The sequence below is a fragment of the Macaca nemestrina genome, chromosome 7 (genome assembly GCF_043159975.1).
Source record: "Macaca nemestrina isolate mMacNem1 chromosome 7, mMacNem.hap1, whole genome shotgun sequence".
NCBI classification, from domain to species: Eukaryota; Metazoa; Chordata; class Mammalia; order Primates; family Cercopithecidae; genus Macaca; species Macaca nemestrina.
The window spans coordinates 31742446-31769969 of NC_092131.1; the positions used below are offsets into that span (position 1 = coordinate 31742446).

Here is a 27524-nt window from a genome sequence, read left to right on the forward strand (position 1 = left end):
GAGAGTCAGACAAGTTTAATGATGTGTGTTCAAAGCTCAGATTGGAAAAATGACAGAGAAAAGCAGCCTGTTTCGGCACTAATAAATTGTTCTCTGCCGTAAGAGGCGCCTGTCGCGGCATTAATACAGGCCCCTAATACACGGGTCAGGGTTAAGTAATTCTCTCCGGCAACTTAAGCGAATAATGAAGCTGGCAGCGGATGGTGGTGCGGTGGGAGAGATGGTCTATGCCGCCGGCACTTTGTCTTCATTTATTATGCCAGCGGCGGCACGGACGGGAAGCCTCCGCCGAGGAGATATCGCTTCATTTCGGCAAGGTAATGAAAGCCGGGTTGGGGGGAGGATAAACCAATTTGCTGGCTGACACTGGGAGAAGTGATTTGCGGACTCAAGAAGGGGAGAGGAGGGCCCATGTACAAGGAGGCACAAGGCTAAGCCATGGTGGGCCAAGGCCCTTCCACAGGCAGAGGCTGGGCTGGGGCACCCCAGTGGGGCGAGTGGAACAAAGCTAGGGGAAGAAGGGGGCAAAGTGAAAGACCCAGGTGAGTGGAAAAATGAACAGAGAACAGAGCAAAGGAAAGAAAGGTCACAGATATATGGTGTCTGGGGGTAACTGATGGCTGAGGCTGGAAAAAGGGGCATTGTGGGAAAGAAAAGAAACTGAGGCAGAAGCTGAGAATACAAGAAAAGGCTAAGGCTAGTGGAACAGAGAAAGTTGGATGGGGATTGCGGGGAGAAAGTATAGGTTGGCTGGTAACAAGCTTGAAATATTTGGAGGTAAATAAACTGTTTTTGAACGGGGAGTCTGAAGTTTGCTGAGAACATTCCAGTGGTCATACAGTTTGGCAATTATATCCTCTATGAACAGCTCTGGCCTGTTGGCCAGGCCATCAGAGCCACCTCTGGCAACTTCTGTTCTCCAGTGATGTCCTCAGGTGGCAACTTGAATTTGGGGGCAGATGGTCTGAGCTTGTGTTACTGGGGGAGCAAATTGGAGGTGCAGTCTCTTCCTTCTGGGCTGATCAGAATCACTCATAGGAGAAGGTCCCCCAGTTATATCTTAAAAGTGGAAGGAAACCCTCTCCTGGGTCACCTGTCCAGGTGAGTCTCCCCTGCAGTTGAGTACCTCCCTCCAGCAGTCTGGCCTAATTAGTTGCCGTTCTTTGTCCCAAGTCAAATTTCTTGTCCCAAGTAACAAGAAATAAGAGCAGGACTGGTGGCTCCTACCAGTCCTCTCAGGATGTTGGTAACCAGGTCTTGTGTGCAACTCAAGGTCACATCTGAACCAGGTGCCACACCCATGGAGGCAGACATAACCCCAGCGAAGTAGGTTAGGTTATGTAACAGCCCTGTTACTTTCTCCAGCACTGGCACCTTTCTTTCTTCCCTTCAGCACCAAGACTTGTGGACAGCTCCACCCAGAGAGCCAGCAAATTAAACAGGATTTCTACCCTTATTATCACGTTTTCAAGTTCCCTAAGACCGATTCCTACCTCTTCCTCCTAAGATTAAGATGAGCAGATTCTCAGCACTCAAAAAATGGAGAACAATCTCGACCTCCCCTTCCCCACCTTTCCCCTGCCAGTGTACTTCTGTCCTTCTTAGTCTACACCCATCCCTGCACACATGTGTTCGTAAGCACATGCACACGCGGGCGCATGCGCGCGCGCACACACACACACACACACTCTCTCATTCCCAAGTAATACTGCCACTTTTCTCCCCTGATGTGGGTTAAGGATTTCCAATAAGGACCAAGTATTTGAAGCTTAACACTGCAGTCTCTAGAGGAGCCAGGCCAATTTCACACTAATCTAACCCATGAAGGGAGAGAGCATCGGAAGCAAAAATTACATCAAAGAGAAGTTAATGCTGAGAAGCAGGCGACATAAAAAGGAGCTGCTTTCAGTTTCAAATGACTACACCAATCTGGATTAAGAGATCAGCCTACCGAATGACTGTATCACCATTGCTGTGTCCAGGCACCAGGCAGAATGAAGTCGAGGCCTCAGGGGCCACTCTGAATGGGGGTCAGAGGAGAAAAATGAGGTTTCCACCCTGACCCCACATTCACTGACATAGTACATGGTCTGAGCTGGGGGCTTTTGAGAAAATAAGTTAAAGAGATATAGGAGAAAAGTCAAGAAGGAAGCACATCAAAATATTAACTTTGTATTTAGGGGATTCCCCCCCCCCATTGCTCCATATTTTCTGGAATGAAGTTTTCTTACTTTCATGGTGACAAAAATAAAATAGATGTTCAAACAGCAATGGGACCTCAATCTGCTTTTCTCCATCTGGAATTTATATCTCTAGGCATTTTCCTTGGCACAACACTTAGCACAGTTATGTTTATAGGTGAAAAAGCACTTTATAAATGACTGTGCAGAGGATTATGATGGTGTGGTCAATGATGGAAAGTGATGGGGGAGCTGCAGTTTCATTCACTAATTCTAAGACAGTGGCAGATGGCAACTTGAGATGTTCTAATTGCTTTAATTCTCCCTCTTTTCAGGATGTGGAGGCTCAGTGCTGCTAAACCCCCAGCCCTCTACTACAGCCCGACTGAATGCCATCTGTTGAATGAGCAAAGAAATGAATGAAAGAAAAAGCCACAATCTTTTCCTTTTCATCTGACCACTGATAGTATTGCTCCAAAGTAGTTTGACTCCATCCTTCCTTTTGCACAAAGCCCCACTGCTCCCTCCCAAACAGATGACCTGGGGACCAGGAAAGAATTCTTGTCAAGCTCTCAGACAAAGGTTTCTCAAACAGCCAATACCCCTTGCCCCAAGAGACCACCAATCTGTCCCTGTCTGCTGACCTCTGGGCTTCTTCCAACTCTTTGAGCCTGAAGTCCACTGACCTGGGGGAATGACCCACAGGACAGAGAGAAGTGGAGGGACATCAAGAGTGATGGGCCCAGCCTGTGGTGCCTCTGGGGAGGAGCCGCTTGTCATCCCATTTTAAGTGAAGCTGAAGTGAGACCGGCCTCCTGCCCACCCCTCCTCTTGCCCACCCGAGGCGGCAGCCTGACAAGTGTAAATCCCAGAATGAATGGAGGCGCCCGGCCCGTGGAGCCGGTGTCTCTGCGGGCATCTCCGTGCTGATTGACTTGTCGCCTCTGCGAGGCTGACTCTATCAGCTCCTCGGCTCCTCCAATTCCAGGTGTGATTTAGTTTGGAGATGAGAGGTGACAGTTAACATTGGTACTCGTCACTGTAGATCAGACGCAGTCACGCTGTCTTCCCCCTCCCCAGCCCGCCCCCTCCCTCCTCCGAGGCGCCATGGTCAGCGCTCCCGCCCAGCCCACCGACGGGCAAGCAAGGCTCCCTTCCACCCTCTACATTCCCCAGGGCTTCCTCAATGCCAACACCTTCCTCCGGCCTGACCCTCCCTGTTTCCCAAAAGCCCAGGCATCCTTGTCTTCCCTGGAATCCCTGGATGGTTTTTCTTTCTATTCTCTCTCCTGGTTAGCCTAGCCTCTGAGCAACTTCAGTCTCTGCTGGCTGCCTGCACAGGATCCCCTGCAGGAGCCAGAGGGATGTTCACTGGGCTAGTGCCTTCCTCAACGATGTTCATTGAGCTAGTGTCTTCCTCAACACCAGGGAACACTTGTTCATTGAGGTATAACCCACACAAAATGCACAATTTTTATGTGTACAGTTCAATGGTGTTTTACATACACACTCTGTGGCCATCACTTGAATCAAGATGTAAAACATTTCTAGCACCTCTAATTGCTTCCCGCATGCCAGGGAGATGTTTAAGAATAAAACCTCTTCTGGGAAGGAGACCTAGACCAGATGTGAGCTAAATCCTTCAGGTCTGAGCTCGGTAGTGAAGTGGCTTCTGATCTTGTGCTCAGTAGTCACACACATATCCTCTGCTTTGGAGTAGTAGGGCCCCAGAAGTGGAGAAGAGTTCAAAAGGCTGCTTGGCCACCACCACCAAGCAAGTCCATAACCTGAAGCACACTGGCCTGGCCTGTTTCTGGAGGGTCACTCTTGTTTCAACAATGTGTGACCTTGTCAGTGGGGCAGTTTATTCTTCCTCCAAACTTACTCTTGCTGGCTACTCTCTCTCTCTCTCTCTCTCTTTTTCAGACAGGATTCTGCTCTGTGGCCCAAGCTGGAATGCAGTGCTGCAATCTCACTGCAGCCTAACCTTGACCTCCCAGGTTCAAACGAGCCTTGACCTTGACCTCACCTCAGTCTCCCAAACTGCTGGAATTACAGGCGTGATTCACTATACACAGCCCACCTGCTACTCTTGAAGCCCATTTCACTCTTTCCACAGGCCTCTGTTCAGGGTCTGATGGATGTAAGCCCCACAGTCCCATCTATGCAGGGATGAATAAAACATGGTCCTTCTTAAACAACCTCTAGTCTTGCAGGGGAAAGAGACATGACCTCCTAACTCTATTAAACATGGCTAAGTGCTCTATAGAGAAACAGGCAAAGAGTTTGAGAGGGAACAGTAGTTAATTCTCTCTATTTTGTGGGTGGGGGGGTGATGGATAGAATTTCAGGTGGTAGAGACTGAAAAAGGAACTAGTGTTCTCCAAATATGGAAGTTTAGTGGGGATAAGAAGCTATGCCAACCTTACAGTTCTAGGCTGCAGAGGCATCAATGGTGCGCACCCCCATGGGCAGCCTAGGCCCTCAGCAGCACAAACCTAGGCATGTCATGAATGAACACACCTTTAGGATGGTCCATGCTTCATTCGCATCACAGGTACTCCTTTTTCATGCAATTGCTAATTATTGGGTAGTGAACGAGGCAGATGAGGCCCCTGCTTTCCCAGAACTGAGGGAAAGAAGGCAGACGATAAATAATTTTAGGTTGTAGCCATGGACCTTGCAGTCTGGAGATCCCAGATCTTTTTATTGAGGTACGATATGCATGCAGAAAAGTATGCAAATATCGGTGCACAGCTTAATGAATAATTATATATGCGTATACTCAGCAGTGTGCTGGTAAATGTTTAACTGGCTCTTTAAGGGGGAGAAAGCCCCAAATGTAACATTTGCCCATTTCCATGGTGTAGGTACTCCCATCATGGCTGATTCCAAACCTCAACATGGCCTCACCAAATGCAGAGTTTAGAAGAGATGTGAGTGGATGAGAGCCAGGGTGAGCTGGATCCAGCACTGCTCTGTACATTGTAGAATAAACTTGTGCAACCACCACTCAGATCAAGATACAGAGCAGTTCCAACAACCCAGAAGTGTCCAGTGTCCAGGTGAGGCTTTTGAGGGTCAAAATCTTGTCAGAGGAAGACCTGGGTGAGATATGAGCAAAACTTCTCAGGCCATGAAGGACCCAGAAGGTTGGTGGGAATGGGGGAGAGTTCCTTGGATAAAGAGCTATTCTTTTCTAGGCTTTTGGAAAGTGCACTGTTGAGTGAGAGGAGGGATTTTAGCCATGCTGCTGTCAGAGGGTTCTCTCGAGATGCTTCAGGGGTCACTGATGAGGGCCTCTAGGAGGTGGAGTGGGCAGCCTCAGTTGTTCCACCTGTGTCTGTGTCGGTCACTGGGCTTCTCTGCAGGATTTTATTTGAAAGAAAAGTTCTGTGGTGGAAATACTCTCTGCTCTCCTTGTTGTGCCACATGGCCTCTGCAGCACTAACATGCGTGGATTGTGTGACCACTCTCTCTCCCTGCAGACCCTTGTTCACTCCTTCCCACTTTCACTGAGCCTCACACTGTGCTGGGAATAAAGCTCTCACCTTCTCAACAGAGCACATTCTCTACTGCCAACCCACACACACTCCAGTTCTGACTCCAGGCCTATCTGCCTTGGAGCTGCTGAGAGGAACCCAAATTCCTGCCCTTTGGGTTCCCTACCTCCTTGAAAAACTGCTGGAGTTTTCCTGGGCACAGATAGAAAAACAGAAGGGAGGGAACCTTGGTTAGGGTCATCCTCTTTGTTACAGTTTGAATGTGTCGCCTCCAAAATTCAGGTGTTGCCAATGTGACATCATTAACTGGTGGGGCCTTTAAGGAGTGATTAGGCCAGGAGGGCTCCTGCCTTGTCAAGGGGATTAGCCGCCTTTATAAAGAGGCTTGGTGAAGGGAGTTGGTTTCTCTCTTGCCCTGCCCATCTGCCTTCTACCATGTGAGGACACAGCATGAAGGCCCTCACCAGACAGATGCTGATGCCTTGATCTGGGCCTTATCCTACAGCACTGTGAGAAATAAATGTCTGGTGTTTAAGGCACCCAGGCCATGGCATTCTGTTATGGTAGCCCAAATGGGCTAAGACATCAGGCTTGTCTAATTTTGAGGTCTACGCTATAGAAAACGACAGTCCCTGATTGATTTTTCCCATTTTAATATTAAAATTTAATTATAAAAGTAATAGTAAAATAAATTATCATTTAAAAAATAAAACATAAACGATAATGTTTGACCAACCTTAAGTCTTGGTTTCCTCCTGTTCTCCCAGAGGTTATCGCTGTGAGCAAGTTGGTGCATAACCTTCCAATGGTTTTTCTATGTCCTTACATACATATGTGCATACCCTTTAGGGAAAGACATATTATTGTGCTGCAGTGTCATTTCATTCTTATGTAAATGACTTTCTATGTGTTGTTTGACTTTTTTTTTTTTTTTTTTTTTTTGAGACGGAGTTTCGCTCTGTTGCCCAGGCTAGAGTGCAGTGACTGCAACGTCTGCCTCCTGGGTTCAAGCAATTCTCCTGCCTCAGCTTCCCAAGTAGCTGGGATTACAGGTGTGTGCCACCACACCCAGCTAATTTTTATATTTTCAGTAGAGACAGGATTTTGCCATGTTGGCTAGGCTAGTCTCAAACTCCTTACCTCAAGTGATCTTCCCTCCTCAGCCTCCCAAAGTGCTGGGATTACTGGCGTGAGCCACCGCACCTGGCCTGCAACTGACTTTCTTCGTTCAGAATTCTGTTTACCACTACATGGTTTTCGCTCCATTTGAGGCTAAGGCTGTTCCTGGTTTATTGCTATCACATCACAGTGCAGTGGCAACTATGATAGCAATAAAAATATCTGTGTTGTCTTGTGTGCTTGTGCTTGTGGTTCTCTAGGATAGACACCCATAAGTGACATTGTTGGATCATAGGAATACATGGTTTTAACTTTAATTGTCCTTCCAAACAATCCCTTCAAAGAGGATTTACAGTTTACAGTACCACCAGCAACGTATGAAAGTACTACTTCCTCACACTCTTGACAACACTTGATGATACCATACTTTTTAAATTTTACTTACTTGATGGGTGGAAAATGGTGCCCACTTTAACTTTTCTCCTTTTTCTTCTCCTGTGATTACTTATGCAAAGGGGTCCCTAATGTAATTCCCATGGAAGAAAAGTGGAGAGAGACAGAGCAACCCCTGGAGTTTATTCAGGGAAACTGTGTAAAATTATAACAGCTGGCATTTACTGAGCACAACCCTGTGTAGATGTTAAGCCATGTCTGGGGGGCAGGTGTACTTGGGTTTGAATCTTGGTCTTGCCACTTTCTAACTGTGTGACACTGTGGGAGTCATTAACCTTTATGAGTGCTGGCTCCCCTTCTATTAAATGAGGATGATAATAGTAGCCACCTTATAGGCTCATCGGAAAAATTAAATGAGTTAGTATTTGATACAGTTTGGCTATGTCCCCACCCAAATCTCATCTTGAATTGTAGATCACATGTTTTGGGAGGGACCCGGTGGGAGGTAATTGATTCATGGAGGCGTGTCTTTCTCTTGCTGTCCTCATGATAGTCAGTAAGTCTCACAAGATCTGATGGTTTTATAAAGGGGAGCTCCCCTGCACATGCTCTCTTGCCTGCCACCCTGTAGGACGTGACTTTGCTCATCATTCACCTTCCACCGTGATTGTGAGGCCTCCTAAGCCATGTGGAACTGTGACTCAATTAAACCTCTTTCCTTTATAAATTACTCAGTCTCGGGTATGATTCTATTAGCATGAGCAGAGACTAATACAGTATTTGTAAAGTTTTCAAGTGCCCACTGTAGTGGATATTCATATTTGTAGGTAACTACAGATATATGCCAGCATCTATGTTCTTTATGTATATTGATTCATTTGAGTCCCCCATCAGTTCTGATGCAATAAATACTCTTGTTAATCCCACTTTATGGAAAAAGAAACTGGGGCAAAAAAAGGTTGAAAAACTAGTCTAAGGTCACACAATCATACAGGCAGACCTAGGATTTTAACTCAGGTCATTCAGCACCATTTAATCACTGCACTATGTGTTGTTAAAAGGGAGGGGAGGGGAGCCAGATTTCACATTTTGTGGTAACTGAAAAGTGGGATAAACCTCTTAGCTGCTTCAGAAAAGCACCAGGAAGAGGCCATCATAACCCCAGCCTTGTACAGCATGTCCCAGCCTTTGGGACATACTTCCCTCCATCCTTGCTAGTCATGGAGTCCAGAGTCCAAAAGCCTTGTGTCTGCACCCCAGCTCCACCACTTCATTGCTCTGTAAACTCAGGCAAGCCTCCCTGTCTTCCTTGGTTAAAATGCAGGCAGGGTCTCCTTGAGGATTAAAAGCAACAATGCCTGAAAAAGCCCTGCATAGAATAGGGGCCCCCAAAACCCTTACTGTCTTTCTTGCCTTGGACTTTGGGGCCATTTTCAGATTTGGCATCTTCCCAATTCTCTCTTCTCAAAGCTCATATGGTCATGAGGAAGAACTAGGAAAAGTGGTGTCCCAAGGGTGAAGCAGTGAGCACCATTTGCCCCAGGATCTGGCAATAAGTGGGTCCATTGCCTTAAGGAACTTAAAAAAATTATAGTACTAACTGAAAGTCTGCTTTTTATTATTACCATTTGCTAGTAATTCTAAACTATGCCAGTGATAAAATTCTCCTCCCTGAAAAAATATTTTGTTACTGTAAGTTCTAAATGCCTGCAGTCAGGGTAGGCCATTAACCCCCAACTTATCCTTGGTACACCCCTAGGCAGGAATTCTATTTTGTACAGGTACATCTACTCCAGAAAGGAGTCCTAGCCCTGGACCCTAGCAGGAGGCAAAGAACAGAGGGAGGAATGGGTCTAGGGACCACAGATAAGAGAAATCCATTACTGCATAGCAAACCTTCCCAAAACACATGGTTTACAACAACCGCCATTTTATTGCATATGATTCTGTGGGTTGGCAAGGCAGGGCAGGGCTCAGCTGGGATGGCTCATCTCTGCTCCATGCAGCTTGACTGGACTTAGTGTGTGGCTTACAATTTGGGCTTGAAGATCCCCAGTGTCCTCGTTTTCATGCCTGCCCCCTTCCCTTGGGATGGCTGGAACACTGGGACTCCTCTTTCCTTGCAGTCTTTCATCCTCCAGGTCTTTTCTCGCCACATGACTTCTCCAGCAGGATGACCCAGACCTCTTTATATGGAGGCTTAGAACTCCAAGAAAGAAAGCAGAAGTTGTAAGGTTTCTTCAGACCTAGGCACCACCTTCAGACCTTGCACAATCTCACTTTGGCTACAAGTCATAGGTCAGTTCTGATTCACTGTGGGAGGAAACTACATGAGAGTGTAAACTCAGAGAGGTGTGACCCATCTACCCCACCCAGCTACCTCTTGAGCTTGCCTCATCTCTGTCTTCCCCAATAATCTCCCTCAGATCTAATTGATAATTAACAGTAACAGCAGTAACCTGTGCTTCCTGTGTCGCAGGCTTTGTGCAGAGGGCTTTGGGGAACATCTCATTGTATGGAGGGTGCTGCTCTCCAGTGAGGCCACAGATGCTGCTGGGTCCCTTGGTGCTCTAACTTCACCTGTGACGTTCAGTACACAAAGCCCATTCCAGCAAGTCCTCGGCACCTCTCGGCATCACTGCCCTCCTCCTCTCTCTGAGCTGCACCCAAGTGTGTATATCTATTATAAGAAGGGGGAGAACAGCCCAGCAGTATGTCACAGGAGTGATAATTACATCCCAAACTCCCATCATGCCGTCTGCTGCTGACCTCTCACCCTTCCTCTCTTTTAATCACCCCTCAGCATCACTCACTCTGACAGAGCAGCAGCACGGGCCCTGTGACCTGTCAGCCCCGAGACATGACTTATAGGGCCTCGCAGGTGGACAAAGGGAAGGGAGATAGGCCACATAAATCTCCCGAGAGAATAAAAGAGAGTAATGGAGTGCGTTCCCCAGGCCTGTGCTAGCAGATTCCCGTGGTCTTGTTATTTGGCACAGAGTTACGGTGATGAGGAAGTGGCCCAGGCTGACATGTGGGTCCCAATCAACCTTGCCAAAGCCGGCAGCCTCTACAGGAGTTCCAATGTCACGTCCACTCCAATGTCCCTGGGGAGGGTGGAATGGGGAAGGGCAGCAGGACCACAGATGCTGGCTCCTAGGCGGCTTTATTGTATCACAGAGGGGAGGGAAGGAAGGAGAACCAGCCTTATGCAAAGCAATCCTGGCCTAGCCCCTCCTTGGATGGGGTTCTCTGAAGAGCTCAATCAGGAACTTCTTCCAAGTAGGAGACAGGGCAGGAGAACCAGGCATGGGTGTGATGCTTCCTACATGGTGAGAAGCCAGCTGGACAGAGGGCACTGATGAGGATGATGTCACAGGTTGTGTGCAGCACTCATTGGGGCCTTTCTCTAAGCTTCACTATTACGATGAAGAGACCTGTCTCCACCAAGGTGCAAAGAATGGAATGTTGTTGGCCTGGAACCCTGGCCTGGGCAGTCATATCCCCCTCTGTGGGTGTACCCTTGAGTTGGCATGAGTTGATTATCCTTAAACACACTCGTGTGCAAGACACCAGCAGGCTTCCAAGTGCTTCTTTACCTACTCCCTGAGTCTAGCTTAGGAGGTGCAAACTAGGGCCCATAAGCAAACATAGCCCAACAAGTGTCTGTCTGTATTTGATCTGCAAAGGTTTTATCAGATTAGAATGAGCAGACCTTCAGACAGGGCAAGTTTTCAACAATCCGTTCTCCACAGATACCTGCCATCTCACCCTCCCTCCAAGCTCTAGTCATTGACATCACTCACCTCTTCTCCACAAGAAGCGTGACCCCAAGAAAGTCCCTGAAGCCCAGGTCTGACTTCTGGGTGGTCCCACTCAGCCCTTCATTCTTCTTGCATCTCCTTTTCCACCTCACTCCCTCTTGCCAGCCTCTAACATCTGTCTGCCCATACATTAACTTCCTCAAACCATTTACAGCTTTTACTACTTTTGAGTCTCACAATAACCCCCAGCAGACAGCACTCCCCTAACCTGGGCAGAGGGAGAGTGTGAGTCTGAAGGGTTAACTGACTTGCTTTAGCCCATGGAGCTGGCTAGTGAAAGAAAGGGATAGAATCCAGAGATTCTGATTCTAGATCTTTCTCTTTCCACCAGAACAGTCTAGGGAATCATGTTCCCCACCACACCTAGCTGCAGACTTACAGCTGAATCATCATAACTCAGAGTTCAAGGACCGTAGGGTCCCATTCTCTACCATACACACAAGTGACCTTCATGATAACCTCAATACGGGGTGTTGCAGCACCTGCCAGTGCTCTTTTCTTAGAAAACTCTTTCTCACCTCTCTGGAGCCCAATCCATGAGGTTCCATCTCTGTTACCACTGGCTCTTGGAATCCACACGGACAAGTCTCATCCTGTGCAAGTCACTTCCCTTCTAAGAATTTGAAGCCCTTTTGTCGGACCAGACAGGCTCAGCTGCTGTGCCAGTCAGAGTCACAGGGGCCAAAAGCCAACTCAAAAAAGGAACTTAGTGCTCATGAAACCAGGAAAATCCAGAGTTAGGGACTGTGGCATGCAAGGGTATAAACAACTTTTTCAGAAACCTGCTCCCCTTTCTTGGTCCCTGCCCTCCTCTGCATTGACCCTATTCTCAGGCAGGCACTCCTAATGTGGTAGCCCTGGGAGACCCAGCCTCAATCCTGCCAGCTCACCAAACACAGCAGGAAGAGAACTCCTGTTTCCCAGTAAATCCAGCGGAAGCCACAGGTAGGGCTCTCTTTGGCTTGCCTTAGGTTACGTGTCTACCCCTGAACCAATCCCTGTGGCCAGGGAGTCACAAGTCTCTGAGTAGCCAGGCCTGGGTCATATGTCCAACCTCTGGGATTGACCACACTTATATGACATAGGAAGAGGGCCGGAGTGGATCTCCTAAGGGAAATCATACAGCTATTTCCAGAACAAAGGGGAATGGGGTTCGAGCCAAAACGGCCACTGCCCATTGTAGTTCCCATGGCTTTGAGGCCTGTCCCATCCTGGCGATTCTTTCTGACCATTCTCTAATGTGTTAGTCTTTCTCTGTGAAGTGTAGTTCAGATACTGGAACCCAATATCTCATGTGTGCTGTCAACAGCAAAGACTGGGGGCTGGGTCTACCCACTCCACACCCAGGCACCCCATTTCATCACAGAAACAAGTGTCCCATTTGATATGATGTGACTACACTGAAGCTTTGACTCCCTGAATCCACAGGCAACTAACACACCCATGTCTTCCTTCCTGTGGGCTGCAGTCAGCCACTATCTCCTTTTCTGTGTTTTTACGGTAGGGTTTTTTAAGCAAGGATGAATGGCTTTGTATGTAACCCTATTCAATTTCAGCTTGATGGTTTCAGCTGCCTCATTCCGGCCCACTGGAATCATCTAACACAGGACAGCTTTGGCAGTCCTAAAATTGTGGTCAAAATGCCAGATGCTTCCTATCCAAGTCTTTTATTTTATTTATTTTATTTTAGTTTTGAGGCAGAGTCTCACTCTGTCACCCAGTCCAGAGTGCAGTGGAGCAATCTTGGCTCACTGCAACCCCTGCCTCCCCAGTTCAAGCGATTCTCCTGCCTCAGCTCCGGGAAATCTGGGATTACAGGCGCACACCATCATGCCCAGCTAATTTTTGTATTTTTAGTAGAGTCAGGATTTCACCATGTTGGCCAGGTTGGTCTCAAACTCTTGACCTCAGGTGATCCACCGGCCTCGGCCTCCCAGAGTGCTGGGTTTACAGGTGTGAGCCACTATACCCAGCCTCAAGTCTTTGATTTTAAAAATGGGTTGAACAGAACAGGGTTAAGAGCAGAGTCCTGTGGCTTGCCTCTAGACACTTCATCTAGGCTCACATCAGTCCAATGATCAGCCCTCTTTAGTGAGAATAATAATAGCACCTATCTCATAAGATGGACGTGACAATTAAATGAGTTAATATTTGTAAAGCTCTTAGGCCTAGCACATAGCAAGTAATATGAAAACATTTGGTAAACAAACTGGGACTTGATAGATCAAGAGCTGTGAACTGAGGCTGGGCACGGTGGCTCACGCCTGTAATCCCAGCACTTTGGGAGGCCAAGGCAGGTGGATCACGAGGTCAGGGGATCGAGACCATCCTGGCTAACACAGTGAAACCCCGTCTCTACTAAAAATACAAAAATTAGCCGGCGTGGTGGCGGGCGCCTGTAGTCCCAGCTACTCGGGAGGCTGAGGCAGGAGAATGGTGTGAACCCGGGAGGCAGAGCTTGCAGTGAGCCAAGATCATGCCACTGCACTCCAGCCTGGGTGACAGAGCGAGACTCCATCTCAAAAATAAATAAATAAATAAATAAAGAGCCGTGAACTGAAACTGTTATTATTTAACCCACGTTTCTGTATGAGGCCCCAAGCTCATTATGATAGGTTTTATCAAACACTCTGAAATATAAAAATGTGAAGTCTCTGACATTCCCCTTATCAATCTTCCGAAACAGGAAAGTGAGGCTTGGTTGGGATGAGCAATGCAGGCCCCTTTGACCCACATACTTTTCTATGAGCTCCAAAGCCATCTATCTGATAAGCACACTGTTCTGAAACTGCCTGGGGAGCATCAATCTTACTGATCAAGAATATGTGGCACTACCTATTGGGAATATGGAAAATCATAGTATTAGTGGCTCTCTCTTTGGGGTCAAAGTCATGACTCAATCAAAATGAGTAAATTCAGTTCTCTTAAGGCCGAAAGCAACATTCCCCAGTCAGGACCCTTCCCTAGATCACTCACCAAGCTGAGCCTTGGTCTCTAGCAGTATTTGAAGGGCCTGGTATCAGTTTACAATACTGTGACTTACTTGCAAGTAACAAGTACAAGTAACACGGACTTAGCCATGGTGGCTCAACCATAAGGATTTGTGCAGCCTGAATACCAAGAAGTACAGAGGCAGCAGGTCTTAGGGTTGGTTTGGCAGTTCAAGCATATGTCAAGGACCTTTGTGCTTGTTTCTGTTTTGCCATCCTAAGCAGCTGGTTTGTGCCCCATAGTCACAAGCCAACTACTGCAGGTCTAAGCCTCATGGCCTTCCTTGAGGCACAAAGAAAGGGGAAAGATCAGAACCAGTGAATTCTTCTTTCTAAACTTTTCTGTTGGGAAACAAAATATCTTTTCTAGAAACCCCCAGTAGACTTGCATCATTAGCTAATATATCATTAGCCAGAAGAAGTTCACACAACTTCCCCTAATTACTTGAGTGGCTAGAAATGAGAGTATCTAGGCCAATTTGTAAGTGGTGGCAAGGGAGAAATGGGCTAGGAATGGCTGCTAGATGGCCAACATGCAAGGCCCACTGCAGCATCCTTGGCAAGATTGCATTCTTGGTCGGAGACCCAGCAAAGGCTAGCCGAGCTCCAGGACTGAGGAAGCAGATGTTAGCCCTGGAAGTAACCTTGAATTCATCTTACCTAAGGCCCACATTTGGCCATGGTAAAACAGAGGCCTAAAGAGAAAAAGTCTTGTCCAAGGCCACACTGCTAGTTAGAGTTGAACATTGTCTTTACCTAGAAATGAGGATAATAATATGTATTAGTCAGGTGGGGATTCTTTAGAGAAACAGAAACAACAGGAGCTATCTATATCTATATCTATATCTATGGAGAGAGAGAGAGACAGAGAGAGAGAGAGAGAGAAAGGAGAGAGAGAGAGAGAGAGAAAGGAGAGAGAGAGAGAGAGAGATTTTGATTGATTTTAAGGAATTAACTCACGCAATTGTGGGGGTTGGCAAGTCTGAAATCTGTAGGGCAGATTAGCAAGTTGGAGTTTCAGGTAAGAGTTGATGTTGCTGTCTTGAGTCTGAATTCTGCAGGGCAGCAGGCTGAAAACTCAGGCAGGATTTCTACATTGCAGTTTTGAGAGTTTCTTCTTCAGGAAACCCCAGTCTTAAGGCCTTCACCTGATTGGATGAGATTCATCCACATTAGAGACAGCAATCTGAGTTACTCAGAGTCCACTGATTTACATGTCAACCACATCTTAATACATAGCTTCACAGCAACATCCAGACTGGTGCTTGACCAAACAACTGGGTACCATAGCCTTGCCAAGTTGACACATGAAATTAACCATCACAGAGTAGTACTTGTCTCAGGAGGTTGTTATGATGATCAAATGAGTTAATGCTTGTACAGCTCTCAGAACAAGGCCTGGCGCAGAATCAGTGCTATTAAAGTGTTTCCTACATAAATAAATATGTCAACAAGCTAACAAAAAACAGGGACTGGAACCAGGCCTTCTACCACTATGGTTTCCAAACTAGGTACCAAGGTGCCCCTGGGCACTGCAGCACACACACAGAGGTACTTAGGATGTTTTAAATTTTCCAGGCAAACACAGCAATACTCAACAGTCATTGAATACCACAGGCACTACTAACTCAAGGTAGTTCACAAGTTAATATTAGATCTTGCTATATTTTTTTTTCAGTGATACCATATCTTCGAGAAGGTGGTTTTCTGGTGGCTGTTGTAATGAAAATCAACATGGAACCCAAAATGAGGTGGCAGTGTCCAATCTGAGAGGTTGTGTCTCAACAGATTCACACGTCCCATTGCTATGTAATTACAGTAAAGAATAAAATTAGGGGCCAGGTGCGGTGGCTTATGCCTGTAATCCCAGCACTTTGGGAGGCCGAGGCAGGCGGATCACGAGGTCAGGAGATCGAGACCATCCTGGCTAATACGGTGAAACCCCGTCTCTCCTAAAAACACAAAAAAAATTAGTGGAGGCAGGCGGCTGTAGTCCCAGCTACTCGGGAGGCTGAGGAAAAAGAATGGCATGAACCCGGGAGGCAGAGCTTTCAGTGAGCCGAGAACACACCACTGCACTCCAACCTGGGTGACAGAGGGAGACTCCGTATCAAAAAAAAAAAAAAAAATTAAATTAAATTAAATTAAATTTTTTTTAAAAAATCAAGCTCAGTTGAGCGCAGCTGCTCATGCCTGTAATCCCAGCACTCTGTGAGGCCGAAGTGGGTGGATCGCTTGAGCCCAGGAGTTCAAGACCAGCCTGGGCAACATGGAGAAACTCTGTCTCTACTAAAAATACAAAAATTAGCTGGGTATGGTGGCACATGCCTGTAGTCCCAGCTACTCGGGAGGCTGAGGTAGGAGGATCACTTGAGCCTGGGAGGTTGAGGTTGCAGTGAGCCAAGCTGAGATCACAGCACTGCACTCCAGCCTGGGCAACAAAGTGAGACCCTGTCTCAAAAAAAAAAAAAAAAAATCAAACCCAAACCTGGGTGGTGGGGTCCCTTCCCCTCTCTGGGGCAAATGTGGATGCTGTTTTTTCAAAGGGCTAATTCGTTGTTATGAATACTTAAGTTGTTTGGACCTAGTTACTTAAAATAATAATAATAATAATGTTCAGGCATTTATCTTATTTTTCTTTTTGAGACAGGGTCTTGCTCTGTCGCCCAGGCTGGAGTTGCAGTGACATAATCCTAGCTCACTGCAGCCTCCACCTCCCCAGTCCAAGCAATCCTCCCACCTTGGCCTCCCAAAGTGCTGGGATTACAGATGTGAGCCACTGCCCCCGGCCAGGAGTTTCTTTAAACTTACGGCACCATGAAAAAATTACCACAATGCTAAGAACTGAGAAAGTTTGAGATCCTCTGTTGTTTCTTCTACTCTACAACACTTGTCCTTAATGTATATAAACCCAATCCACACCCAGACATCCTGAAAGACAACAGGAAGGGTAAGGTCAAAGGGGCTTCATTTATCCAGTGGTTGAACACAGGTCCGTGAGATGCTTTTGCGCAGCAGATCCTGTTTTCTGTGCTTGGGACAGAGCAGCGAATGAGCCCGGAGTGGCACCCTTCTTCATGGAGCGTTCCTCAGTGGGATGGAAAGAACCCATCAGCCTTGGCTGGTTGGCATCCACATGTGCCCTAGCGAGGGGAAGGGAGCCCACCACCCAGGTTTGGGCTTGATTTTTTTTTTTTTTTTTCGAGACAGGGTCTCACTTTGTCACCCAGGCTGGAGTGCAATGGTGTGATCTCAGTTCAGCTCACTGCAACCTCGACCAACCCAAGGCTGGTTGGGGCAGGCGTGGCGCTACTTTAGATTGAGCTGAAACTGCGAGATCCCTACGGAGGACAGAACATTCCAGGCAGAATGAAAGTCTGGCCTGCCTTTGGTGACATCAGGAGGAGTAGGGTCAGCAGGCCCAGGGAAGCAAGCTCCAACTCTGGAGTCCCTTGCCCTCTCTGGGGCAGCACGCAGATGCCAAGCAGAGTCCCCTCCTGCATCCCTTTGCTGGCCCCAATCCCCACCCCAAACAGGGTCAGGCTCAGCAGAAGCTCCATTCTGTCTGGGAAAGGGGGTGCCAGGCAGTCCTGGGGTAAGAGAGGGAGAGAGACTGCTCCTCCCTCCCCAGCCTCACCAGCTGGGCCTGTGCCTCTGCAAAGCTGCAGTGCGCAGTCCCCCTACTCTCCCCGCATCTGCCGTTTAACGATGATGGAAGTTGCTGTCAGTGCGTGGCGACAGTAATAAACACTCTTCTTAATAACACAGGGTGTACCTCTTATTAAAATGAATGGACTCCCACGGCGCAGCCTGGGGCCGCAAGGCTGGCAGCCAGCCGGGGACAGCAGCCCTCAACTGGAGCAGTTTATCTGCTGTAATTACTGGCAAGACAACACAGTGGGGGCTTCTGGGGATGGGCTGAGAATGAGTCGAGGCCCAGGGCATGCTCAGAGACATACCCACACACCTGGAGTTGCTCACACTGCTCCCCAGAAGGACCTCAGTATCCCCCCCCAGACCTCAGACCAAGAACATTCCTACCCATATCCACGAGGTATATACATACCTATCCAGACACACAGACACACACACACACACACACATCTGGAGTTGACCTAGGAATGCTCTGATGGGACTCATGTATGCCTGATGTGGCAAAAAAGCAGGAAGAGGAGCAAGGCCCCTCGTGCTGCCATGCCCTCGAGGGTGGCCCAGTGCCATAGGTTATATGCATAAATGCAGGCAGGTGTGTGTGAGGGCAAGGGCCTAGAACTCAGAGAGCACAGGCAGAGGTGCCCGGGAAAGTGCCAGGAACAAGGTGACGATGCAGTCGACGGTATTGGCGATCTGGGAGACACAGTCCCTAGAGACCTCATGTGCTTGTGACATCATAAAATGATGGGCAATTAGGTGCCCCCATTATATGGTCTCAAGGCACCATGGCATTTAACAAAATTACAATTCATCATTTCATGATTCCTTATTTAGGCTATGGAAGGAAGGTACAAATGGATGAGTGGGTGAATCAGTGAATTCCCAAAAAGTCTTGCAGGGGAACATGATGAAGTGGGAGGGCCTTTCTGAGAAGTCTGAGATTCACACACAAACACACATACTCATGCACAGAGATAAACACATATACACACAAACACATACACATGTAGACATGCACACAATGCATGGATATACACATGCACAGCTGCACACACACACATGCACAGACGTGCACACAGACACACAATGCCCACAGCTACCTGCACAGGCACATGCACGTTCATCCACCCACATCTGACAAACCCCTTTATCTGGCTGGCTTCGTCACGACACTAGAAACAAACACACTGTCCTCAGTTCTGGCAGGTGACCTGAGACTCACCGTCAGAGACCTGCTTTTGAAGGTGTGTTTCCTCTCTGGAAGTGAAGAAAGGTGTTTTGTGAGGACTCAAGACAAAGGAACATGGGGGACCCATGGCCCACTTTCCTTTTGGCTTCGATTCAGGCCTCTGGCTGCCCAGCCTGCCCATGATGATGTTGAGGCGTCTTCAGGCAGAGGCCCTACCCTGCCTTCCTGGAGCCCAGTGAATTGTGTCCACACGTGGCGTTTCCTTGTTCACAGGGAGCCAGAGATTCTTCAGGACTCTCCATGAGGAGGGGCCTCCCACAGGGCAAGGGTTTCCAGCTCCCTCCATGGAACCCAGAGTTTTCCAGAATTCCTGTCTGAAGAGGCAGAGTGTGTGTGTGTGCTGTGCATGCACATGCGTGTGCGTGTGTGTGTGCATGCATGTGTGTGTGTGTGTGTGCATGCATATGCAATGGGGACAGGGCTGGGCTCCTTGCTCCCCAGTTGTGCAGCTCTCCTTTTCTAACCCAACACTGGAGCTATGCAAAAAGAATTTACCAAAGGGTGCCACTGCTTAAAAATATATAAAAATTGAAAAACACCAGACCAGCTGGAGAACAACCCCAAAGCACATCTTGCTCATCTCAGTCCATGCTAGGCAACATCAGAAGCCAGGGAGAGGAGGTTTTTGACCCATGAAATGCTAATAAAATCTCTGATCTCAAGCTGTCACTAAGCACTTGCTCTTTGCCAAACCTGGGCTATGTTCTTTAAAGAGGTCATGTCATCTAATGCTCATATCAGCCCTATTACAATTTCCACTTTATAAAGGAGCTCAGGCAAGCTAGGCACTTTGCCTAAGGCCACATAGAGAGTAATTAATAGCACCAGGATTCACACCCAGGCCATCTGACCCTAGAGCCCAAGTTCCCCATCAGTACATCACACTATCCTTGGAGGTAGCAAATGCATGAACTTGACCTCATGAACCCAACCTATAGCCTGCAACCTGTTGAGTTCACTAGCCTGGTATTCTTGGAAATTACTGCTTAAAACTGAAGCTGTTGAGTGGGAGGGATGCTCTCACACTGACCTCCTAGCATGTGATGGACACAATGGCAGGGGAGCTAGTCCCACGCCTACCTGACCATCGGGGCTGGACTTCTGCTTCCATCTATGATCACTAGTTTGTATCTGGCCAACCCAGCCTCCAGGAGCAACTAGTAAAGCTGGATCTAAAACCAGAAAATATGCAGCATGGATAAAATGTGAGGATATTGGGCTAAGTGAAATAAGCCAGTCACAAAAAGATAAATACAATACTGTATTATTTGATTTATGTGAGAGATGTACAGTAGTCAAATTTACAGAGTTTCTGTTTCGCAAGATGAAAAAGTTCTGGAGATTGGTTGTACAACAATGTGAATATACTTGATATAACTGAATTGTACACTTAAAAATGGGTAAGATGATAAATTTTATGTTGTGTATTTTGTCAAAGTTAAAAAAAAAAAGAAAACCTGAAAACAAAACAAAAAAAAGCAACACCCACTTGAAGGCAGCAGAGAGCTACTATAGGAGCAAGGACTGGAAGGGTCAAGGCCCCAGAACAAAAGGAAGCACAGAGGGGCGAGCCGGACGTTTGGATTTGCTCTTCCACTGAGGCATTTGCTGATTCATAAGCAGGCTGTTTCCTGAAGGGACTGAGTTCACCCATTGCACCTGCACATGAGCAAATAGAAGGAAGGGGTTTGAAACAGGCCTCCAGGAAGTGTCCCCAGAGAGGGTTTTAGAGATGCTGGGGTGAGCGATCTGAATGACAAGGCCCCAACACCCCTCTGCAACTCTGCTGTAGCCACCACACACCCTGCAGCCTTACCCAGCACTCTGGGCCCTCCCCAGACTCCCCATACCCACGCCTGCGACGGAAGATGGAACTGCATTCACCATTCCCCTTGTCCTCTTCTTCTTCTTCCCTCCTTCTCCCTTCCCCACAATTTCTCAGGAGGGGCTCACCCTTCTCATGAGCCACAGCTCTGGTTCCTCTGGCTTTGTACTGCTGCTACACTTGACCCCAAACCACATGAAGCTCTCAACTCCAAGTCAGCGCAGGACCAGCTCAAACACACAGTTCCATCACAGCTCAGGTGGCTCCAGCACCAGCCTTTGTGGCTAGGTGATGAGGAGGCAGGAGACACGCTGTGGAGACACTCTAATAATCATAAAATGACGCACGGTTGGCGCACACAGTGTGAGAAGGATTTTATGTCCATTATCTCATTTCATGCTCACAACATTAGGGTGGTAGAGTGTTGCCCCACTTTATAGTTGAGGAAACTGAGGCCCTGAAAGAGTTCACGAGTTGCCCAAGGTCTCAAGATGGTAATCATGAGCCGTGCTGCTTCCGCTGCTGCTGGAGGAGCTTGCTCCTGATCCCCTACGGTTCCCTCCCATGAGAAAATAGGAGAGCAAGTGGCTCCTTTTGGGATGAGGGATAGGGACTCTAGTGACCTCTGTTGTACCTTCGGGCAGCTGTGATGGATGGAGTGGTGAAGTGGCTGGGCAACACCACTGCCATCCCAGCTTCCCAGATGAGAGCCCAAACAACTGGGCCCATTGGTTCAGTGGGAGCAATGTCTGCTTCTAGAGATGTCCAGTGGACGGTTTGGCCACTGGGCCATCTGTGATGGCCCCCACTTTGGGCCCTTCCAATATTTGTGTTCCGGCGGCTTACTGGGAAACCTTGAATGACACAGTTTTGAAGGAGGATATGGGTCTTGGTCAAGAAAGAGATGGTCTCACCTACGTTGCATTAATGACCGTGATAATAATAACCAAAGGCACTGCCTGCCGAGTACCCACTATGAACCAGGTACCTGCTATGGTCTCATACATTCTTTGTTGCTAGAATTGAGATTCACAGACCAGCAGCGTCAACATCACCTGGGAGCTCATTAGAAATGCAGGACCTCAGGCTCCACCCAAGACCTGTTGAGTCAGAATGTGCATTTTTACAAGATCCCTGTTGATTCGCTTGCATGGTGAGGTTTGAGAAGTACGGCTTTCCCACTTGTTTCTATCAGTCCTTAGTACAACATTCCCAGGAAGTGGTTTTCTTTCCTTCCGATTTCACAACCGACAAAACAGACCCAGAGAGGTAGAATTGGTTGTCGAAGATCACACAGGCAGGAAATGACCGTGTTGGGAGTATTGGCATTCAAACCCAGGGCAGTATGGCTTCCAAACCAAAAGCAGCGCTGGCAGCATATGAGCTGAGTTTCGGATTCTAAGCTTTTGCTTGCATTTTTTGCTGTCTCCTCCCTCAGGCTACTCTCTGGAAGACACCTAAAGCTCCCTTGGGGATAGAACAAGAATAAGAGTGGAAGGACCCCAGCTCATTTGGGCACTGCAGCCCCTTGTGGGAGGTGCTGGGAGAGCAGCCACTCAGGATGCCCCCCAAAGAAAGACTCTCTTGCTGCCCTCTCCCACAGCTCCCCAGTCTGGGCCTCCTACATGATCCCAGACAGCCAGGGAACACCCAAAACCTCCTGGGGAAAGCCAGCTCCCAACAAGCCATAGGCATCTGCGTACCTGCCCAGGGACCGGGGCGGGAATGTGTCCTGCAGCCCCTCCCTCGGGAAGCAAGGAAGCTGTGCTATTCTCTGCCAGCAGCATCTCTGCCCATGGGGCTGCAGCACACGACGTGTCTCATTCCGAACCCCTCAATCTTTCCCATTAACTGAGATTGCAGGTTCAGAGCACAAACATCGTCGCCTGTCACTGCCGATGCACGTCAGCCATCAGCCAGGAATGGTCTCGTCTCCTTCAATCCATCATGCAGGGTTTCTATCGCTCTTGCTCTAAGACCACTCTGTGAGCCCTTCCCCCAGCCCCAGGCCCAGGGGACGTGCTGCATCACGAGGTGGCAGAGATGAGGAGGCAGGAGCGAGGGGTAGAGTACTGTGACTGTCACTTGGAGCAGGGGTCTCTCAGGAAGTGAGCCCCTGAAGAGCCCATGCTAGACCACAGAGCAGGCCTGCTGCAATATTCCAAAGGAAGTAGATGAGGAAGAGGGAGCCGAGGCCCCCACCCTCTCAAGGCCTGCAGTCTATGCCTGCTGCCTCTGAAGATATATTAATGCTATGGGATCTCTGGGGTGTCGATTTTTCTGACAGGAAACCTCTGTGGCTGTGATGCCTTTGCCTGAGTTCTTGTCCTGTGTCCAGGAAGAATGAGGTGCTACGCAGACAAGCGAAGGGTGAAGAAGGAGAGTTTTATGCAGTGTTAGAACAGCTCAGAGGAGTGGGTAGCTCCTCTCTATAGGCAGGTTGTCCAATCAAGTGTTCAGCTCTTAGCAGAGAGAAGGCTCTGGAGAGGGTGGCTCCACTCTGCAGGCAAGTCATTTGGATGTCTCTGAAGGCCTCTGAAGCTCCCAGCAGAGAGGGTAGCTCCTCTCTGCTGATGGGTTGTCCCTGCAGCTCTCACTGGGGAGGGTACCCCTTTCTGCAGCTGGCCAACCCATCCCGTCATCTCTCTGCTCTCTCCATCCTCTGGCCATCCCCTGCCCTGCTCTGGCTGAGCCCAGGGCTTTTATGGACCTCAGAGGGGAGGAAGCATGTTCCAGTTGGTCCACTGACAGCCATGAGTGGGCCAGAAGAGGCACCACGAGCCCCTACTCCAGTCCACAGGACGTTGGCAGCCCAGCCCCCAGTCTTCAGGCCCTCCCTGGCCTGAAGGTGGGGCCTTACTGGGGACCCATCTCCTTCCACCCAGGAATCAATCTGCCTCCCGCTGCCATTCATGGCCACCCAGGCTTGGCCCCAACCCCTGCTCCAAGATTGGAGCAGGGGCCAGGAGTGGAGAGAGGCCAGGCAGTAGGAAAAGACATCCCCGAGCCTGCAGGGATTGGGAGGGTCCTTCCTGGGGCCCCCAGGGTACACCTGGGTCCTGCACCTGGGAGGGCAGCCACAGCTGGGCCCTGGAGCTCCCGCCCCACCAACTTGGAAGGGGCAGGGCTCCCACTTGTCCCTGGCCCCTGCCTGCTTCCTGGAGCAGGAAACCCAGGTCTGCAGCCACCACTACTGCACCCAGCAAGGCAGATCCTGCCTGTTCCCGGCTCCCCAAAGAGCACACAGAGGCTCGGATCCACAGCTACAGTTTGGGCAGCTGTAGCCCCACCCAGGAGGGCAGGGCTCCTGCCTGCTCTGCAGCAGCGGTTTGGGCGGCTGCAGCACCACAGGGACCTCCCGTCCCAACTCGGAAGGAGTGAGGTTTCCACCAGCTCCATGGAGTGTGCAGCTCCAGCCACACAGCTGGGCATGATGGCAGCAGTCACTGCCATCATTAATGTTATTATTTTTAGAATTGCAGATCCCAGGGCTTCACCCCTGGCCATTCTGACTCGGTGGCAGCTAGGGTGGGACCCGGGAATCTGCATTTTTTGAGACTGAGTCTCGCTCTGTTGTCCAGGCTGGAGTGCAGTGGTGCAATCTTGGCTCACTACAAGTGAATCTCCTGCCTCAGCCTCCCAGGTAGCTGGGATTGCAAGCACCCACCACCACGCCTGGTTAATTTTTGTTTTTAGTAGAAATGGGGTTTCACCATGTTGGCCAGGCTGGTCTCGAACTCCTGACCTCAAAAGATTGGTCTGCCCTGGCCTCTCAAAGTGCAGGGATTACAGGCATGAGCCACTGTGCCTGGCCAGAATCTGCCTTTTAACAAGGCTCCAGGAGATTCTCAGGCAGTTGTTCCCTGAACCCCAAAGTTGAAGAACTTTGCTGTTGGAGCACTGCATCAGTTAGGTTAGGCTAAGTGGTGCTGTCGTAACAAACAGCCTCCAAATCTCAGTGGTTTACAACAGTCACCATTCATTTATGTTCAGGCCCCAAGGCCAGTGCAAGGAGGGTCTGTTCACTATGGTTACTCAGAGACCCCCAGCTGATAGCACTCTGTCTTGACCACAAGTCTGTGATGGTCGGCTATCGAGGAGCAGGGCTGGAGGGCCTCACATCAGCAAATAAAGACACCAGCCTGGAAGCCACCTGAGCACTTCTGCCCACAACCCACCAGCCGGAACTAATCACAGGACCTGCCTAACTTCGAGGGACTGGAGAAAGACTATCTTCCCACATGCCAGGAAAGGGAGAGGGTTATGGGTGAACGGCTGGAATGCCTGCTGCACACACTAAGGCCACAGGCCACCCTGTGCCTGGTGAAACCCAACCCACTGGCTGTGAAAGGTGGCGGTCCAGCCCACTCTCCGCTTCACAGCACTGGATAGGCTTCTGAGCTCATTCACATGCATTAGCTCGGTACCAATTCTCACTGCAGCAAAATTATTCACAAATGTATATTACTTAGACTATATTCACTTAGCTTTCAGGGCAGCTAAGTGGATACCAGCCCAAGGCCACACAGTTAGTTAAACGGAAAGACTGACTTAGTACCCAGGCGTTTGGGCTCCGAACAGGGCTTTTCCAGTTAGGTTCAGGCCAAGGCAGGGCCAGGACAGCTGGTTGCCTTGAACTTTGTGTTTGTGACCTTGGGCTGGGCTTTCCCTGGTGAGCTGGGTCCTCGTGCCCTTAAAAGTCTTGCGTTTGGTCTGTGCAGGTACAACCCTATGCTCTGAATCCTATGATGCTGGAGGCAGCCCAAGAGATACTTGGCCTTTCTTTCTCCTTCACCTACCAAGAAAAGGGAGAGTCCATCAGTCCCCAGCCACTAGTGATCTCTCCATCAAGACTTAGCCCACCTCCCCAAGGCTGCAGCCAGGACACATGCCAAGATTCAATTTCAAGGGCAGTGGGGAACACAGGTGAAGCAAATGAGGTGTCTGGGCTTAAGTGGGGTTGCTGTGGGGTGTTAGGGAAGGGCACACTGGAAAGAGGCTGGGGCTGGGGACAGGGACTTTTCCAACCTTTGGGAAGTGAAAGGGATAAAAAAGTTAGTCTAAGTTGATTCTACTTTTACCTTGTGGTTGCATAACGTAGGCTAGAAGGGGCTGGTGAAAACAGGACAATCTGGTTACACGGTGCACATTCTCGAGTGTTGCTAGGGCTCCAGGAAACTGCTGAGGCCCTCTTCGTGCAGGGCTGAGCTAGGCAGGCTGCCCCGGGCCTGGAGTGGGGCTGCAATAGGCATGAACTGGGGCACTCACCACCCTGCCTGCATAGTGAGGAGGCTCTTATGAACACACGCAGTGGAATGTGCTCACTTCTGTAGTTTTCATCTTAAAAGAGGTTTGCACTCCCCAACACATGCTTTTTATTTCCTCCTAGAAAAATGCAATGCAGAGACTCCGGGGTTTCCAAATCCACCGAGAAGCATGGGATATCCCTAGCCACTCATGCCCTTCAACCCCAAATGGAATTTCCCCTTTTCTGCCTTTACTGGGTACCCCCACTCCCACCTGATTGTGAGGCTGGGCCTGCTGACCCCACATCAAGGTACTCACAGGGTGTCTGGCCTCAGGTCATGTAACTGCACAGAGACTGGACAGAGTGCATGCCATTTGTCCTCTCAAAAGCTCATGTTGAAATCTGACCCCAGTGCTGGAGCTGGGGCTAATGGGAGGTGTTTGGTTAATCAGGGTGAGTCCCTCATGAATGGATTGGTGCTGGTTCTCCATAACATTTCTTGCCAGAGCTCCCCCAAGGAGAGCTGGTTGTTAAAAAAAAAAGAGCCTGGCATCTCTCCCCTTTCTCTCTTGCTTCCTCCATCTCTGCACACACTGGCTCCCCTTCCCCTTCCGCCATGAGTGGAAGCAGCCTGAGGCCCTCACCAGAGGAGATCCTGACACCATCCTGCCTTTACAGCCTGCAGAACTGTGAGCCAAATAAATATCTTTTTTTTCTTTCTCTTTTATCACTGCTTCAGTCAAGGAAAACCTCTTTTTCTAATAAATTACCCAGTCTCAGGTATTCTTTTATAGCAACACAAATGGACTATGACAGTGAGGGTACAGATTTCTAGTCCAGAGACCTGGGGTAGCGTCCCTGGCATAACTATTTCCTACTTATGAAGTCATTGTAAATCTGTTATTCTCACTGACATCCTTATCTATAAAGTAGAACAATAACTCTATCTTCTAAGCCTTTTCAGTTCACTCCTCGAACAGATACTTATTGAGCACCTAGTATGTGCCAGACACAATTCTAGGGGCTGGGAATACAAGAGAGGGCAGGACAGAAAGGACTTCAGTTCTTGTGCTCTCAGGGCTTTAGTAATGAGTAGACAATAGCCAAGTAAACAAAGGGTAATTACAGTCATGGTAGGTGCCATGAGGAGACAACCATGATGACAAAATAAAGGGTAAGGAGTTGGAGCTGGGAGGTGACTCATTTAAATTAAGAGGTCAGAGAATCTCTCTCTGAGGTGGCAAGATCTGTGCTCCAACTAAAGGTGCCTGTGAAGATCAGGGGCAGTGCCTTCAGGCCGAGGGAAGTGCAAAGTCCCTGTGGCAGGAAAGGGCTTGGCAGGCACAGTAGGTGGTCAATGGGGTTGGGAGAAAGAGAATGCTGAGTAAGACCACCCCAGGAGGGAGGTGAGCCCTGAACCAACACAGGTCACACAGAGTTGGCTTAGGAACTAGTAGGTGGAAATTGGGGGCTCCTGCCCTCAAACCTGCTCCTTGCCACTGCAGCTGGCTCAGGAGGAAGCTGGGAAGTGTTAAGTAG

At 48.9% G+C, this 27524-nt stretch overlaps 1 long non-coding RNA gene across 2 annotated transcripts; it reads right to left on the minus strand.

The window, feature by feature from the left end:
* Positions 1-9124: 9124 nt before the first annotated feature.
* On the minus strand, positions 9125-11284 carry LOC105495758 (uncharacterized). 2 transcript variants are annotated; one of them, XR_011625349.1, is made up of 3 exons: positions 11002-11284; positions 9655-9875; positions 9125-9508 (listed from the first exon to the last, which is right to left on the minus strand). It is a non-coding gene; the product is annotated as an uncharacterized lncRNA (long non-coding RNA). The 2 variants fall into 2 exon arrangements; XR_011625350.1 differs by having other exon boundaries at positions 9125-9521.
* Positions 11285-27524: the final 16240 nt, after the last annotated feature.